Below are 16,719 nucleotides of genomic sequence, written 5' to 3' on the forward strand. Positions count from 1 at the left end.
TGCAGCCTTAGAGGGAGAGTGTGGCGACCCAGCCTGGGAGAGTGTAGAGGTGCAGCCAGAGAGGGAGAGTGTGGCGACGCAGCCTGAGAGGGAGAGTGTAGAGGTGCGGTCTGAGTGGGAGAGTGTAGAGGCACAGCCTGAGAGGGAGAGTGTGGTGACGCAGCCTGGGAGAGTGTGCATGGCAGGCTAGCCTGAAACATGTGTCAGCCTGAGATAGAGAGCATGAAGATGAAGCCTTAAGACATTGGGTGTGGAGGTGCAGCCACAGAGGGAGAGTCTGGAGGTGCAGCCAGAGAGGGAGAGTGTGGAGGTGCAGCCAGAGAGGGAGAGTGTGGAGGTGCAGCCAGAGAGGGAGAGTGTGGAGGTGCAACCTTAGAGGGAGAGTGTGGCGACACAGCCAGAGAGGGAGAGTGTATTGGTGCGGTCTGAGTGGGAGTGTGTGGTGACGCAGCCTGGGAGAGTGTGGAGGTGCAGCTTGAGAGGGAGAGTGTGGTGATGCAGCCTGGGAGAGTGTGGAGGTGCAGCCTGAGAGGGAGAGTGTGGCAATGCAGCCTGAGGGGGAGAGTGTAGAGGTGCGGTCTGAGTGGGAGAGTGTAGAGGCACAGCCTGAGAGGGAGAGTGTGGTGACGCAGCCTGGAAGAGTGTGCATGGCAGGCTAGCCTGAAACATGTGTCAGCCTGAGATAGAGAGCATGAAGATGAAGCCTTAAGACATTGGGTGTGGAGGTGCAGCCACAGAGGGAGAGTGTGGAGGTGCAGCCAGAGAGGGAGAGTGTATTGGTGCGGCCTGAGTGGGAGAGTGTAGAGTCGCAGCCTGAGAGGGAATGTGTGGAGGTGCAGCCTTAGAGGGAGAGTGTGGCGACGCAGCCTGAGAGGGAGAGTGTAGAGGTGTGGTCTGAGTGGGAGAGTGTCCTGGCGCAGCCAGAGAGGGAGACTGTGGTGACGCAGCCTGGGAGAGTGTGGAGGTGCAGCCTGAGAGGGAGAGTGTGGTGACGCAGCCTGGGAGAGTGTGGAGGTGCAGCCTTAGAGGGAGAGTGTGGCGACGCAGCCTGAGAGGGAGAGTGTAGAGGTACGGTCTGAGTGGGAGAGTGTAGAGGCGCAGCCTGAGAGGAAGAGTGTCCTGGCGCAGCCAGAGAGGGAGACTGTGTTGACGCAGCCTGGGAGAGTGTGGAGGTGCAGTCTGGTAGAGTGAGCATGGCAGTCTAGCCTGAAACATGTCTCAGTCTGAGACGGAGAGCATGAAGATGGCGCCTTAAGACATTGGGTGTGAAGGTGAATCTCTGTACACCGAATCCTGTGATTCTCGTAGCACAGAAAAGGGGGGAGGAGAGGAAAAACTTTATAAATAGACGATGCCCTGGGACAGACCACATAAAGACGAAGGGGAGGGACAACCGTAGGTTAGAAGGGACTTTCGGGTGAGGGATTATGTGAGGTGGAAATGTGAGAAGGGGAGCATAGTTTTAGTAGAGGGCAAGGTAGGTGGGAAGATGTGAAGTGTGTGAGAAAGAGGATAAAGGATGGGAAGGTAAACTGGAAACGTTTAAGAAAAAGCCAAACACGGGGGACAGAGAAGGAATCCAGGGAAGAAGAAGCGAGATGGAAGTTACTGAACAGATTTTTATTCAAATGTAATTCAACAAATTGAGCTTTTCGTTTTTGTCGGGACCTGAGATCAGTTCAGTGGATTAAGCTCTTTGGGTCACGAGTTTCATAGCGGAAAGGTCTGCCCTGGGAAAACATCCGGTTCCGTTTACCGAGGAGATTATAGGTACTGAAGCTCTAAGACGTAAGCCTCAGGGAAACACAACACATAAAGCCCTGAGAGGGAAGCTGCACCGGACCATTGAGAGTATCATCGAACCGCCGAAGAACACGATTTCCAGATAAAACACAGGCTGAAAACCAAGCCCAGTGACCCAGATTAAAGGCAAGGACCACAGAAGGCGCATCCTGCCTTTGCAGCTGCTAGGTTTGTGGAAGGTCCCAGCCTATTCCCGTTGCCTTGGAGCTGGCCATTGGCGTCTAGTGGCTCTCTCCGTTTCAGGTGGTTGTTGTATTGAACTAGTAGAAGTTTCACTGTGTGTTCTCCACTGGACATAGGCCTTCATGAAGGCTGGCATGCCAAGTCAGTGACAGAGCTGTAACCCAGAAGTGATTGTGCCACATGATTTCGACTTGCTGCTTATACACAGGGCATAAGCTCCAATAATCAGCTTTGTTCCACATTTATGTGGGTATTAATTCACTCCTGACATAGGTGGAACTTTTTAATGAGCCATAATTTGATTACTGTACATTAAATCCGTTTCTGGGGCGCTCCTCGTGAGATTTGTGTTCCATGGTATATAAGCACATGAAGTCAATGGGTGTATTAGTAAGTGTCTGGGAACCCGCATCTTCGGGTATGTTTGAGGGTTCGAGTAGGCTGCTTTGCCCATGGATGGGAGCCTTTTCGGTCAGAAGGGTTATTGGTACTTTGGCAACGTTAAACAAAATAATTTGGATACCACTTCATCTATGCTTCTCATTGGTGTAGCATTTCAAATTAAAATACTGCTGCCCATTTATTATGTCTATATTATTGTTGTTATTGTAATGATCATCTTTACGCACTTACCGCAAAAAATTGCTTCTTAATGTTGTGATTTATTATTTGTTTCCTTTCACTTTTTTCCATTTAATCACGTTGTTCCTCATTAGCAAATATTTTCTTTTTTCTACTGATATCTAAGCTAGTATACCATTATTTGCTTTTATTTTTCTGTGTTGTCTTCTGAACCAAAGAAATACCTAACTCATTTTCTGATGTTATATTCAAGTGAAATAGATCGATGATTATTTCTTTGGTGGAAATAAAAATCGATCTTTTTAATTTGCAGTTGCTCATTGCAAGTTACAGCACGGAACAGAAGTGCTTCCCACAGTTACTAACAAATGGTAGAACTACATATGCGTGAAATAAAATGAGGTATTGGTGATGTTATATGTGTGAGTGGTGAGCAATTATACAGAAATGGATCAAACTCTGTACATGCAAGGGATGGTGGCAACATTCACAGCATATATGTAAATGTACATGCTTATCTCTAAGAGGTCAGTGTAAGTGGGTTGGAGGTTATGCTTAAAATCATTTGTAACTTGTCAATTTACATTTTGATCATTGACGGTGGGGTGTATAATTGTGAATGTAAGAGGGGCTGGAGTCCCGACTGGCACGGTCGGTTTGTAGCCTCTCCTGACAACCCTGCCCAGCATGGGTACAGCCAGCGAAGGACTTTGGTTATGTGCATTCGTAGAGTCTCAGACCTCCTTTGGCCAGCGCACTCCCATAGAGTTCACATTCCAATGCGTCAGTATATGAACCAGAGGCTGGGTCAACTCCTTAAGTTTCGATGTGTCCTGTGCATTTTCTGAGAGAAGTCCCAGCACTTAGCACTGCTGTCGTAATTACCACCATTTTTAGGTCGAGCCTGGGCAACGCATGCGCTGCTCTGCGCGGCATGCTGTGTTCGAATAGGGAGTTGAAGCTCTGCCCGCTCTCCGCTCATATATTTCATTGGCGGTGGGGAGGCTATGGCGAATCCCACCTCTGCGTAGCCTCAGGGGACTGCTGCTGCCACACCCTACTGTAATGGAGACCGCTGGGGGAGGTGAACGGCATGAGAAGCTCGCCGGGGCGTTGTTGATGCTGATGCCGATGCTGGGACGCGGTGCGGCCAGGACTTCTCCGATGGAATTGGTGAGCATTTCAGTATTTAAACAGCATTGGAACAGTGGGCACATAGGTGGAGTGAGGTGCTCGGTCGCAAAAAGGCTGCTGGGAGACGCTCCAGTCGTGGACCGCTCCGTGTGTGTGCTTTCTGCTTTTTGGCTGCTGCTGGTGGAGGATCTGCTAAGTGGAAGGCTGGAGCGGTGTCACACGGAAAGCGGGGCTGAGGCTCTGAACCACTGGGGGGGCTGTTTGAGACTTCGAAGGCATTGCGAAGGAGGAGAGACAGTAACTCAGAGATACCAAGTAAGCTGGAATACCGAGACTCACAATTTAATTTTTTTCTTGGCTTTCTGGAGTGGATTTTGCAGATTAACGCACCTTCTATGAAACTTTTCTTTTCTTGCGGCTGTTGTGGGCTGCAGTAGTGAAACCTGGCCTGGATTTTGCTGGATAAGGGGCTAGATTGAACTGGGCTCTGTTCTGCAGAAGTGTTGCAGTGTCACGGCTCAGAGGAGCACACACCCCCACACCCTCGACTATATAAGTGTGTTTTTAAGCATTTGCTTTCTGGATCTACTGCTACGATGGGGAAAGACTTAAAATTGCCAATGTAATGGCTGATGTTAACTCAAATGTGGCTCATAAAACTAAAACTCGAACAACCCAGCTGAAGACTGTTTCCGCAAATGTTAGGGCTGAGCGCTCGCAGAAGCCTCGTCGTGGAACAGTTCCAATCTCTAGTCCTACGAGCTCTGAAGATGAGGTTCTGCAACATGGGACGGGGACTCAGGAGGACCCTAATCAGGAGAGGGATGTAAATCCCAGTCAGAGAGAAACAACTGTGAATCTAGTGTTTGAAGAACAAGGCAGTGCACCATTAGGTTCAATAATGGTGGAGGTGAGTTCTGCGGTCAGCCCGTTAGCCGCGATTCAAGTTGCAATGGTAATCACTCAGGAAAATCTTGCCAATACATCGCAAAGCAAGGCTAAGGAATACCCGTTACTTATGAATCCAAGCTGCCTCCACCTCTTTCATCAAACCTAACCTCAGAACAAGATCTCTGCGAGCGCATCCAACCGAGTCCCCCCTTAGCCATCCAGGGTCCTGCTCCACTTCATTGACCACTGGGGAGTCCCCCGTTATCGTCTGTGGCGGAAAAAAATGTGGCAGTAGAACAACAAGTACGATTAGGGTTGGAAGATCCGTTTGGAGATCAGCTATCAGAGGCTGGGACTAGCTTCTAATTTGATATTAAAGCCATCATAAATTTGATTCTTGATGAGATAAGGGAGATAAAAGCAACGCAAGCAAATAACATAGCAGCCTTACATTCACGTTTATCAAAAATCGAAAAAGCAGTCGGGTCGTATCCGGCAAGACTCCAAGAAGCTGAATCAAGGATTTCTCACCTTGAAGATCAGATGACTTCAATGCAGCGTCAGACCTCGTTAGAGAAAAATAGAAAATCTGCTGAAAACAAAGTTGGAAGCGCTGGAAAACCATTCTCGACGTTCTAACTTGCAGCTAGTTGGGGTCCCAGAAGGCTGTGAGGGATCACAAACGCTCCAGTGGGTTGAGTCTTTTATCAAGGAGAATGTGTTGCTGAGTTCTCTGGTGACCTTACTATAATACGAGCACATAGAGTCCCAGCCCAGCCATTCCTGAACTCAAAGTTCCCTAGAACTATCTTAGTTAACTTTGCGGACTACCGAGTGAAGGAACAAATATTGACCTCGACCTACTCGAGAGGTTCCTAGTTGCCGCATCTTCTCTGATATGAGTGCAGCCGCGGCTTGGCGACGGAAAGAGTTTGTTGAGCTTCTCTATCGGTTCAAGGCACAGGGGGCGCAGGCGGCCATCGCTCAACAATCAAAGCTGTGGGTCTTGGTTCAAGGGAAGTTCCACATGTTTGCAAATCTCGATGAAGCCCAGGAAATTACTACAGAAAAGCAAAATGTCTGAACTATCTGGAGTGACTGCTGGAAAAAAAAATCTCTCTCTTCTCCCCCTTCTTCCTTCTTCCTTTTTTTTTGTTATCTCACAGGGCAGGGCAGGGCAGTAGGTCACATTAGGGTGCAATAACATGGCACCCGGCTTAGGGGAAATTCAGGGAGGGAAGGCAGAGGGTATGGAGGGCTTTTCCCCATCTGCCAGGAGGGGGGGAGGCGGAGGTGTGGCTTAGGGAAGGGGTAAGCAGTGGAAAAAATGAGCAAGAGAAAAGCGAATGGTTTTGGATATGCGTACAAGTTTCTAAGATACTGCAGAGAGTGGTTAAGATGGGAGGTGTTGGTCAAAGAAAGGTGAAGTTTGTTGAGGGAAACTTCAGATGGGGCAAAGCTGAGACAGGCAATTTAGGATGGACCAAATGTTGCAAGATATAAAAGTGATTACATGCAATGTCAATGGATTACTGAACCCGCGTAAAAGTTCTGCTTTGTTAAATTAGTTAGCATCCCTTTCTCCTGAAATTATATTCCTACAAGAAACGTATTTTAGGACGGAAACTCCTAAGATAGCGCTACCTAAAAAATATTCATTGGCGTATTTTTCTACCTAAAAAATATTCATTGGCGTGTTTTTCATCTGCTAATTTAGCGGTGCGAGGGGTGGGGATCCTTCTATCAAATACATTAGATTGGCAGGTTGAGGAGGTCCAGCGTGACGGAAAAGGCAGATGGCTATGGATGAAAGTAAAACTGGAGGGGATAGTGTTAAATTTAGTCAATTACTACGCTCCCATAGAAGATGATACTGTGACGTTTGAGCAAATTTATCAACTGGTAGCGAGTACGAAAGATATACTGATCCTAGGGGGACATTTTAATTATATACAGAATCTGGCACTAGACATCTCAAATAAAATAAAACGGCAGCTTAAGCCTAAAACTGCAAAGCTAATAAAAAGTTTTTTAACAGACTTTGCCTTAATGGACCCCTGGAGGCAGGGACACCCCAGCTCCTCTCAATTTACATGTTATTCCTCAAGATATAGAACGGCATCTCGTTTAGACTTTTTGCTTGTGGATAAGCTGCTGGCCAATGGCAAATCAGAGATATTAGCCAATTCCTTTTCCGATCACTCTGTAGTTTCTTTCACGTTAAGATTGAGTATTAAGCCGAAAGAGAGAGCAAGATGGCAGTTCGATAATTCCCTAATTGAAGATAATACCTGGGTGGCCGAAATTAAGATTTTTATCAGGGAATTTTTCCAGTTTAATGCAAATACTGCCCCAACTTTTGTGGTTTGGGAGGCATTTAAAGCCACCTTTAGAGGACAGATGATAGCCTATAAGCTCAGGTTAAACAAACAATGCAGGCAAAAGATCTCGGAGTTACAGTCCACAGTAGAGGAAGCTAGACAACCTAGATTCTACAGCAATTGTAGAACACACCTTTAAAGCACTACAACAAGATCTATCAAAAGCAAAATATTGGTTGAAAGATTTCTTTCTGCTAGAGGAGATCACGGGAAGCAAGGCGTAGCAACAAATGGTTTACGAGCAAAGCCAGCATATTGGCAGATTCCTGTCCTAGACTACGAAAAGTAAGAAAGTGGCGCAAATAATCAGCCATGTCAGAAATCCTTTTACTGGCTTTGCTAGAAAAAGATAAACAGGCAATATCGGAGGTGTTCCTTTCTCATTTCAAACAAATCTATGCGGATACATTGGCAGTCGAGGAATCAGAATTGCGGTCCTATCTGGAATTACTGGAGTTACCTCAGATATCTCAGCAGCATACCGAGATGCTCAATAGTACAATAGAAATGTCAGAAGTCGGTGCAGTACTTAAAAGTATGTCTAACGCTTAGGCTAGTGGATCGGAAGGGATGCCGGTCGAAGTATTTAAGATATTCCAAGAAGAACTACTTCCTTTTTTAACTAAATTGTTTAATCAAATCAAGGATGGGATAGATATTCTTATTAGTTTTAAGGAGTCAGTACTCATAGTTTTCCTTAAAAAGGATAAAGATCCTCGCGATGCAAATTCCTACCGCCCTATCAGTTTGTTAAATACAGACTACAAACTGTTCATGAAATCTGGGCTAGAAGGATTGCTCCGTGAGCCCAACAAGTAGTCCATACTGATCAAATGGGACGGCTAATGGCCACCAATACATACTTTCTCATGCAAGCAGGCGATTATTTTTCAGTTAATAAAACTAAAGCGGCCATCTTGATGATAGACGCTGAAAAGGCTTTTGATTTGGTAAATTGGTGTGCCTTATTTGCTATTTTGGATAAGTTTGGTTTTTCCGTTCAGTTGATACATATGCTAAAAAGTTATGTAGCCAGGCGGAAGCAAAAATTGCCATCAATGGTGCTCAAGCCGGGGGGGGTGATTATTAAACGAGGCACACATCAGGCTTGTCCTTTATCCCCCCTTTTGTTTTTCCTGTTTATAGAACCCCTTGCTGTAAAAATTCGTAACAATTTATTGATCGTGACCCCCATTGAAAGTATGCCCAAAATCAAGTGGTATGCAGATGATATAATTTTATATCTTAAAGCTGAAGGGTCTAGCAGGCAGAATGCGATGGATGAAATTCAGAAATTCAGAAAGGTAGGGGATATAAAGTTAACCAAGCAAAAACAGAAATCCTTACATTCAATTCGGTTCCTTCTGATCTCCCGGCATCCTCACATCCTCGACTGCCACATCCAATCAGATATCCAGGCATGTATGTTACAAACGATTACGACCAATTTTTTCCGCTGAATTATACTACCATGTTAGGGAAAGTGAAAAAATTATTAGAAAAGTGGACTTTGCTGAATTTATTATTGATAGGTTGGAGGTCTTATGGTTAAAATGTCGGTGCTTCCGTTGTTTCAGTTTCTCTTTAGTAATCTTCCCTTGAAAATCCCAAGTGCCTATTTTAAGGAATTAGACGAAATGATCCGGAAGTTAAGGTGGAATAATAAACACCCCAGGGTGAAGCTAGCCACATTACAATTGAATGTAGCATCGGGGGGCTAGCGCTCCCACATTTTCCGACTTATTATCAGGCTTCTTTGCTCAATTTGCTATCGCAACTAGGAGAGGAAAATTCAGTTTTTGATAATTTCTGCTTAACACAAATGTTGAAGGAAAGTGCCATAAAACTTCCTATTTTTTTACGATCAGCAAAACTCCCTAAAAAGACCAGGTATAAGGTCATTTTGGCATTGGCAACTAGGATTATGCTTTTTTAAAATCACAAAATATTTCAGCATATCATGCTTATACCCCCATCCAAGATTGTGTAGTTGCAGGTCTAATGTTGCCATGAGGGCTCTACCAAGCATGGCAAGAATTAGGTTTTGGTCAGCTTGGGGATTTCTATAATCATCAAACATTGATTTCTTGGGAAACGATAAGGCTGCAATTCGGCAATTTAAAAACTGCATTTTCATTAAGCTATCTTCAGTTCATGAATTTTCTAAAGAATAACTATACCATGCTGAGTGAGGCCGCGCGTCAAGTTACTATGCAAATGTTGCATTAAATAGTGGGAGTGGGATTGTGGTATCAGCTGTTACATCAGCAAGCTCACAGTGAAGAGATCATTGTGAAAGAGCTCCAGAAAATGTACTCAGAGACAGGTTGCAAGTTCAATACGAAAGAATGGCGACAACTTAGTGAATTCTCGAATAAAACATTGCGAGGTGCTAATTATAAAAGAATAAATTTTTTATCCAGATGGCTAGCATATTACACTCCTCTGAGATTGCATAAGATGTTTCCTACTAGTCCGAATCAATGTTTTAGATGTAATAAACAGGATGAAGGAGGATGGGTACACACATTTTATGAATGTAGTAAATTGCTGCAATTTTGGAAGGATGTTTTTATTATGATTTCTCATTTTCTGTTGTCAACTATTGACCCATCATCTAGGCTGGTATTATTTGGGGCATAGCCGGAGGTTCAATGTTTTACGAAATATCAACCGTATTTTGTAATAATTTCTATAGCGGTTGCTAGGTCCCTTGTTCTGCAAAATTGGAAAACTATTAAACAACCTAGGATTAACCAATGGGTTAATACAATGTGCAGGACTTATAGATTCAAGGAGGCCTATGCAAAACGTGTAGGAACTACGGCAAGATTTAGAGCTATCTGGCAAAAATTCAGTATAGCTGAGTAAGAGCAGGTTTGAAGACCATTCCGTAGCTGGGAAACAATTTTTGCACTTTATTTAGTAAAACAGACGCTGATAGCCGCACTTGCACATTAAAGAGTTCTTGGATATTTGTATTGATGTTGCTACTGGCATGGTTTTAAGTGAGTTTTTGCAATTTTTTATTTTGTATTTTTGAAATATTCACTCCTAGTTGCACATGCACTTTAAATTGTTGCTGATAGTGTTGTGCTATTTTTTAGATTTGTCTGGGCCAATTATGCAGTAACAGTGTATTAAGGATTAGAAGTTACTGTAGAATATAGTTTTTTGCACCTTCTCATATTTCTTAAACCCTTGATGCTAATCCAGAGTACTGTTGTTTTTTATGCATTATTATGTAATGTATATTGTGTTTTCTCTGTTTTTATTCCTGCTCTAATAAAAAATTATTTAAAAAAGAAATATATTTTTCATTGGTTTGTGTCGTCCTTTGTAAATGTTTGCTTCTAATTAGTTAATAGGCTTGTTAGTCCCGCCTTAGTACCGCCTTGTCTTCATTTGTAACCTCCCATGAGGACTGGCCCTTTTACTTCTGTTGTTACACGGTATGTCTTATTTAGTCTATAAGCGCTTTCTTTAATGAGATTCTCCTACTGCAAGCACGACATGCTTTCCTGCAACATTCAGCGCGTCATGCGCGCTTACACCTTCTAAGCATCCGGAGACAATGGCGGCTGCTTCTTTGAAATGAAATAGGTCTTGCATTTACAAGAGTTTGAGCTATTGGCATTGTAAATGACAATGCCTTTTATTTATGCGTTTATTATCAAAACAGATAAATAAAAGGCTTTGTCATTTACAATGCCAATAGCTTAAACTCTCGCAAATGCGAGTGCTATGCATTGGAAATACTTGTTAGATAGTGTTTTTCGCTGGCGCACAATTAATGGAGATCAGTTGCTGCTGCCGGAGTAGATTGTAAGGCTTAAAGGTTAAACCTAGCGAACACTTTGGGCCTCACCCACTTTGACTCTCCTACCTCAGCAGCTTTTCTTCCTGTTTTTGTTTGAAAATTCCTGGCTGCTCCTGCGTTGCGGTGTTTGCTGGACTCCTGGCTCAGTTATGTGGCTGGCGCTGAGGTGGAGGGGGACAACTCCAGCTGGTTTGAAGGCTGCATGTCTTAAGTCTGCTTACCAGATCCCTGTGAAACTGGTAGGTGCTACAAACTCAAGACTCAGGGGGCTAGAAGCTCGGGGTCTGGTGATGGCTTTATTTTACTCTGCTGGCTGAGGAAGCGTGGAATTATGTGGCAATGGAGGACCAAGTAAAGTAAAGAAAAGATGAATTATATGGCAAGGAAAGGTAAAATATGATGCATATTATGCAAATGGAGTACATTATGTGATGGATTTGGTGCGTTATTATCTAGGTAGTTTAATGCAATATGGCACGCAATGTAAACCAAATATCTACAAAGCCAGTAGATCTGGTGTTGGCAGCCAGCCCTTTGGCTTTGTCGATGCTTATTTAGTCCCAGTTTTTGCAAATGTATATTGTTGTGTTATGTTATGTTATGTTATTTTCATTTCTAACACGCACAGATACTACAAGAGTGGCCAGGCGTCATGGAAGCTGTGCGCCTCTCGTCAATCTGAAAAAACATTGGGTTAAGGCAAAAATATTTGTTGGTCTGCACTGAAGGAAAACACTTCTTCATAAAAGGGTAGAAAGCCGTCACTCACAGTCAAGTTAGCCATTGCCCGATGGGTAAAATGAAGAGACATTTAAAGACATCTGCGTTGAACAAGATATGCAGCATGTGTATAATTCTTTAAAGGTTGTGTCCTCTTGAAGAATCAGCAGAGTTTATGATGCAAACACGAACTTGTGCTGGTGACAAATGAAAACCATGAAAAGAATGATTCATTCTTTCCACCCTTTATGAAGTATACAACATACTTTGCTTTTTGTTTTCTGTCCTAGCCGTGGAGAAGCACCAGTGTCAAGGGCCCTAATGCAAGGGGGGAAAGGAAGCCCCCACCCCCCAGTGTGACAGTAAAACAGAGCTATATGTAGGATGCTGTACATTCCTCACAACCTTGCTCCCTGGTGCCACTGCGCCTGCTGCACTACTGAGAGTTACTCCCTCGTGTTGTAGATGAAAGTCCTCCGCAGAGTCCACACATTGGAAATGTTTCCCCAATCTGATCAGCATTGTTCCTCTCTGCTCTTTAAGTGCCTGTGTGCAGCAATCGATGTGTGAGTTGTTGTTTGTTTCCAAGCGTCAGGCATCGGCTGCTTCTGCCTTGTCCTCATGAGTGGGGTCCAGTGCTTCGTGGTCCTCTGGCAGTTCACAGTGTGCTCTGCAAGTGGTGTACTGTGCTCGACCCGCAGGTAACAGCAGAGTGTGAGACTCTTATAAATACATTTGCTGCACCAGTTTAACATTTGCGATAAAGAAAGAAATCACTTTTTACGGTCGACCCTAGCGGTAGCGCGCATGCGCTGCTTGCTCTGCGAGGCAAGCAGTAGTTGAGTATGCTGTGTAAGCCTCGCCCACTCTCCGCCCATACTTTTCATTGGCTGGTGTCTTTGTCCTTGGTAAATGCTAACTTCCGATTCATTGCGAGGCTTGTTAGTCCCGTCTTGTTACCGCCCTGTCTCCATTTGGTTCCGCCCATGAGGACTGGATCTTTTACTTAGCTTGTTACACTGCATGCTTTATCTACTGGGGAGCACTATATGTTTTATTGGCAAACCAACAAGCTCAAGTATCTGCTTTCAGAGGCTCTCGAAACTGCTTCCGCTGCAGAACTTGGACGTGTCGAGGATCACACACACTCCAGCTGCCTTTTATCTCCGGCCAGCTTGTGTCCGTTGCGGCGAGGTGGGAACATTGTGTTATCCAACTGGCTTGCTCTTATAAAACAATTACCATTTTGAAACACCTAGTAAAGAGATTCACTTCTATGTATTGTGCTACCAAGGGGCAGCGCGTGTATGTTATGTGGTGGGAATGCTCTGGGACTGGAAGTTTGTCCCTGCCAAGCTTTCATGTTTGTGGGTGTTCTCTCAATCCAATCCCTCCTGTAACACGGTCCAAAATGTAATATTGTTCGGGCAGGATTAAGTCTTTAAGGACGGTGAAAACGGAGAACAGACTCACCCAAAATTGTTTGCGATGCAGGGAAATGGGATTCTGCAATTGAAAGGCATTTGCGCATGCGTAAATGTACGTAACGTATATATATGTTTAAAAAAATACCCATGTACGCATGTGAGAACATTGAAATTTACAAAGATTTCCACAACTGACCTCAGGAAGGTGTGATTGTCATCATGGTTTCCCGGCAGTACTCTTGCAATCCTCTGTCAATTCCAAAATGTATTCCTGAGCGACTTTTCTTCAGAATCGGCCCTATATCTGGTGCATCATAAGATGGTCCCTGGAAGGGTGTGCAGTGAACATTAATACCTGTTGATCAATAGTGCGCCGTCGCGCGGCTACACGTTCTCGTTCATTAACACGTCATCAAGATCATTTTTGAGGTGTTTTAGATGGGGCTAAAATGCCCATTTTGGAAGCAGTGAATGGTTTTACACCTCAGGTGAGATTTCAAATACCAGGGACCCGATGCCCTGTGCCGGAGTGAAAGGACCGGAAAACACCGCACAGGGAATCACCCATATTGCTGGGTTTGATTTTTTTCCGGGGATGTTTGTTGTATCAACACGTTATTCTAAGTTCTGCAGGCTAAAAACGGGGATCTCTTCAGGGACCATGGGAGACAGAAGGGAGCAACTCAGTGATGCCTTCAAGCATTTGGAATGCAATAGGTCTCGCATTTGCGAGAGTTTAAGCTACTGGCATTGTAAATGACAATGCCTTTTATTTAAGTTTTAAAAACCAAGACCTAAATAAAACGCATTGTCATTTACAATGCTAATAGCTCAAACTCACGTAAATGCGAGACCTATAGCATTGCAGATGCCTGTTGCTTTTGATACTGCGTCAAGCAGGCTTTCGTGAAAGTGCAATACGAACATGTACCTCATTCGGCCATAGGTACATAGCAATTGTTTAACATGAGGTCAACCACCCGGACTTATTTTTAGTACTGGTATCATTCTTTACGTTTTTTACCTTGACCTCGTTATTGTCTAACACAGCCTGGCCCTATCCTTAATCAAAGTAATGCTCCATTACCAAAGCACTTGTTGAAATATAAAATCTGACCCTTCTTGTTTTTGAGTTGAGCTATGCGTCATCCATTTTACCTCTGCCCTCCTTTCTAGCCCCGGCTCTATCCTTGACACCTCACCTGCACAAACATTTGTAAAGAATCTAGATTGGGGTATTGCAGGCTGTGTATACATGCAGAGTCAGCTCAAAAGAACAGCTTGCGACTGCTTGGAGTTTCCAGACAATTGTTAAGTCCTAAATAAAGTTTACACAGATAACATATCTTGTTGTGCAGCCTCAAGACGCGAAGATTACTCAAAACACCAAGGCTGTTGATTCTCACCATTGCCTCATTTGTGTGTTTTTCTCAAAGCTCTATTTACCATGGGGCGTCCCCTGTTTGTGACCCTTTGCTATAAAAGCCCATGTAATCATTGCTCGGTGTGCTTCCTCCTTGAGTATCTCTTTGTGCTTGTTGGACGAGGCCTCCGCTCATGAATGATAATAAATGATCTGATTTTTACTTCACTCCAGTGTCGATTCTCCTCACTTGAACCCGTGGACCAAAGGTGACCCTGCACCAGTGTGTCTGCTAAAAGACACACTTCCACATGCTCATCTTTCTATTTAAAGTGCTCACAATTGTGGTAGCGTTTATTTCAGTGTTGCAATCGTGCTGGCGCTCATGATCCGTTTCTTGTTGCCTTCGAACCCTTCCAGGACCGCCTGCTTGTGACTTATGGCCACTTCACCGCCCCTGGTTGAAAACTTTCGGATTTCTTTGTATGGGCATTTAACTGAACCCCCATTGGTTTCCCCAAGGGTCTTCTCGTTGGTATGACAGCTGGGTTACAGAAGATTAAAATATGCATTTGTGGTTCACTGTCGCAAGACATCTGGCCAAAGAGACATGCACATTTTAAAGCGCACAGCTCCCTGCAGCTGCCATTCGGCAGAGCTGGCCCGCTTCGTCCCGTCACTCAGTTCAGGACAAGTCTGTTGCTGAAAAATACAATGCTAATAAATAAACTTTATTGCCATTTTATTTTTCAGCTCTAGCCTGTGGGATGACATTCCTCCGCTCAAACGGAGGACCCGCCCCTGCCGTCTTATTCATCTGATCACGTCCTACTGAGCCGTCACCCTTTTGCACTGATAGTTAAAAGCACCAAGAAGCGTGTAAGTCAAAGTGAGCCTTATATAAAGTCTTCATTCCCTAATGGACCAGTCAATTATCATCCATTTTACCGGTCAGATGGATATTTGAATAGCACTGTGAAGTAAATGGGACAAGCTACCCTTACCTCTATTGCATACTTGAGGTTTAGAACAGAATACAGAATCCTTGCAGATTGTGCCACAAGATCAGTCGAGTCAAATGGGCTTCTAGAGTTGTAAACAAAGCCAAGGCAAGAGAGGGAGTATAATGTGAGCATAGTTAGTTAGAATCATCAGAACACATTTTAGTTCTTGATACACGATGCAGTTGGCTATTGAGCTGAAAATAACGGGTACCTGGCAAAACAACCACCTGCATTCTCGTGGCAGAGCCTGGGGTGGGAGTGTTTATTAAGTAGTTTTGTAAAGTGTTACTTGTACCTGTGTGGTTACTTCAGGAAATTGAGGCTAATCACAGATAAGAATCATACAAGGAGGCTGGGTTACGTTAGTCTAATCAGGTACTAGCATCAGAGCCTTCTGGCAAAGCCTTGCTACCATTGTACATGTAGTAAAAGATCCGCTAAACACGTTTGGGCTGCTCTGCAGATTTACTTCTGTAAGTCTATAGATGCATGTGTCTAATGATTTACTATAGACTTTGGCTGCAGACTTACTTCTGTAAGTCTATAGATGCGTGTGTCTAATGAGTTGCTATAGACTTTGGCAGCAGACTAACTACCGTAAGTCTATAGATGTGTGTGTCTAATGATTTGCTATAGAGTTTGGCTACATACTTCTGTAAGTCTATAGATGTGTGTGTCTAATGATTTGCTATAGACTTTGGCTGCATACTTACTTCTATAAGTCTATAGATGCGTGTGTCTAATGATTTGCTATAGACTTTGGCTGCAGACTTACTTCTGTAAGTCTATAAATGCGTGTGACAGATTTACTTCTGTAAGTCTATAGATGAGTGTGTCTAATGATGTGCTATGGACTTTGGCTATAGATTTACTTCTGGAAGTCTATAGATGCGTGTGTCTAATGAGTTGCTATAGACTTTGGCAGCAGACTAACTACCGTAAGTCTATAGATGTGTGTGTCTAATGATTTGCTATAGAGTTTGGCTACATACTTCTGTAAGTCTATAGATGTGTGTGTCTAATGATTTGCTATAGACTTTGGCTGCATACTTACTTCTATAAGTCTATAGATGCGTGTGTCTAATGATTTGCTATAGACTTTGGCTGCAGACTTACTTCTGTAAGTCTATAAATGCGTGTGACAGATTTACTTCTGTAAGTCTATAGATGAGTGTGTCTAATGATGTGCTATGGACTTTGGCTATAGATTTACTTCTGGAAGTCTATAGATGCGTGTGTCTAATGATTTACTATAGACTTTGGCTGCAGATTTACTTCTGTGAGTCTATAGATGAGTGTGTCTAATGATGTGCTATGGACTTTGGCTATAGACTTACTTCTGTACGTCTATAGATGCGTCTGTCTATTGTTTTACTACAGACTTTGGCTATAGGTTTACTTCTGTAAATCT

At 43.8% G+C, this 16,719-nt stretch overlaps 1 protein-coding gene across 4 annotated transcripts in view; it reads left to right on the forward strand.

The window, feature by feature from the left end:
- The window catches only part of HDAC7 (histone deacetylase 7), a 726,616-nt gene that overhangs the window by 358,481 nt on the left and 351,416 nt on the right, over positions 1 to 16,719 (forward strand). The window contains exon 1 of one of the 4 annotated variants that reach the window (XM_085600248.1): positions 10,920 to 11,033. The exons of the other annotated variants lie outside the window; for them this stretch is intronic. The gene's annotated coding sequence lies outside the window, so the exon portion shown is untranslated. Of the gene's footprint in view, positions 1 to 10,919; positions 11,034 to 16,719 lie in introns of those variants that run through there. 4 annotated transcript variants of the gene reach the window in all.

Source organism: Triturus cristatus, chromosome 4_2, assembly GCF_964204655.1.
Source record: "Triturus cristatus chromosome 4_2, aTriCri1.1, whole genome shotgun sequence".
NCBI classification, from domain to species: domain Eukaryota; kingdom Metazoa; phylum Chordata; class Amphibia; order Caudata; family Salamandridae; genus Triturus; species Triturus cristatus.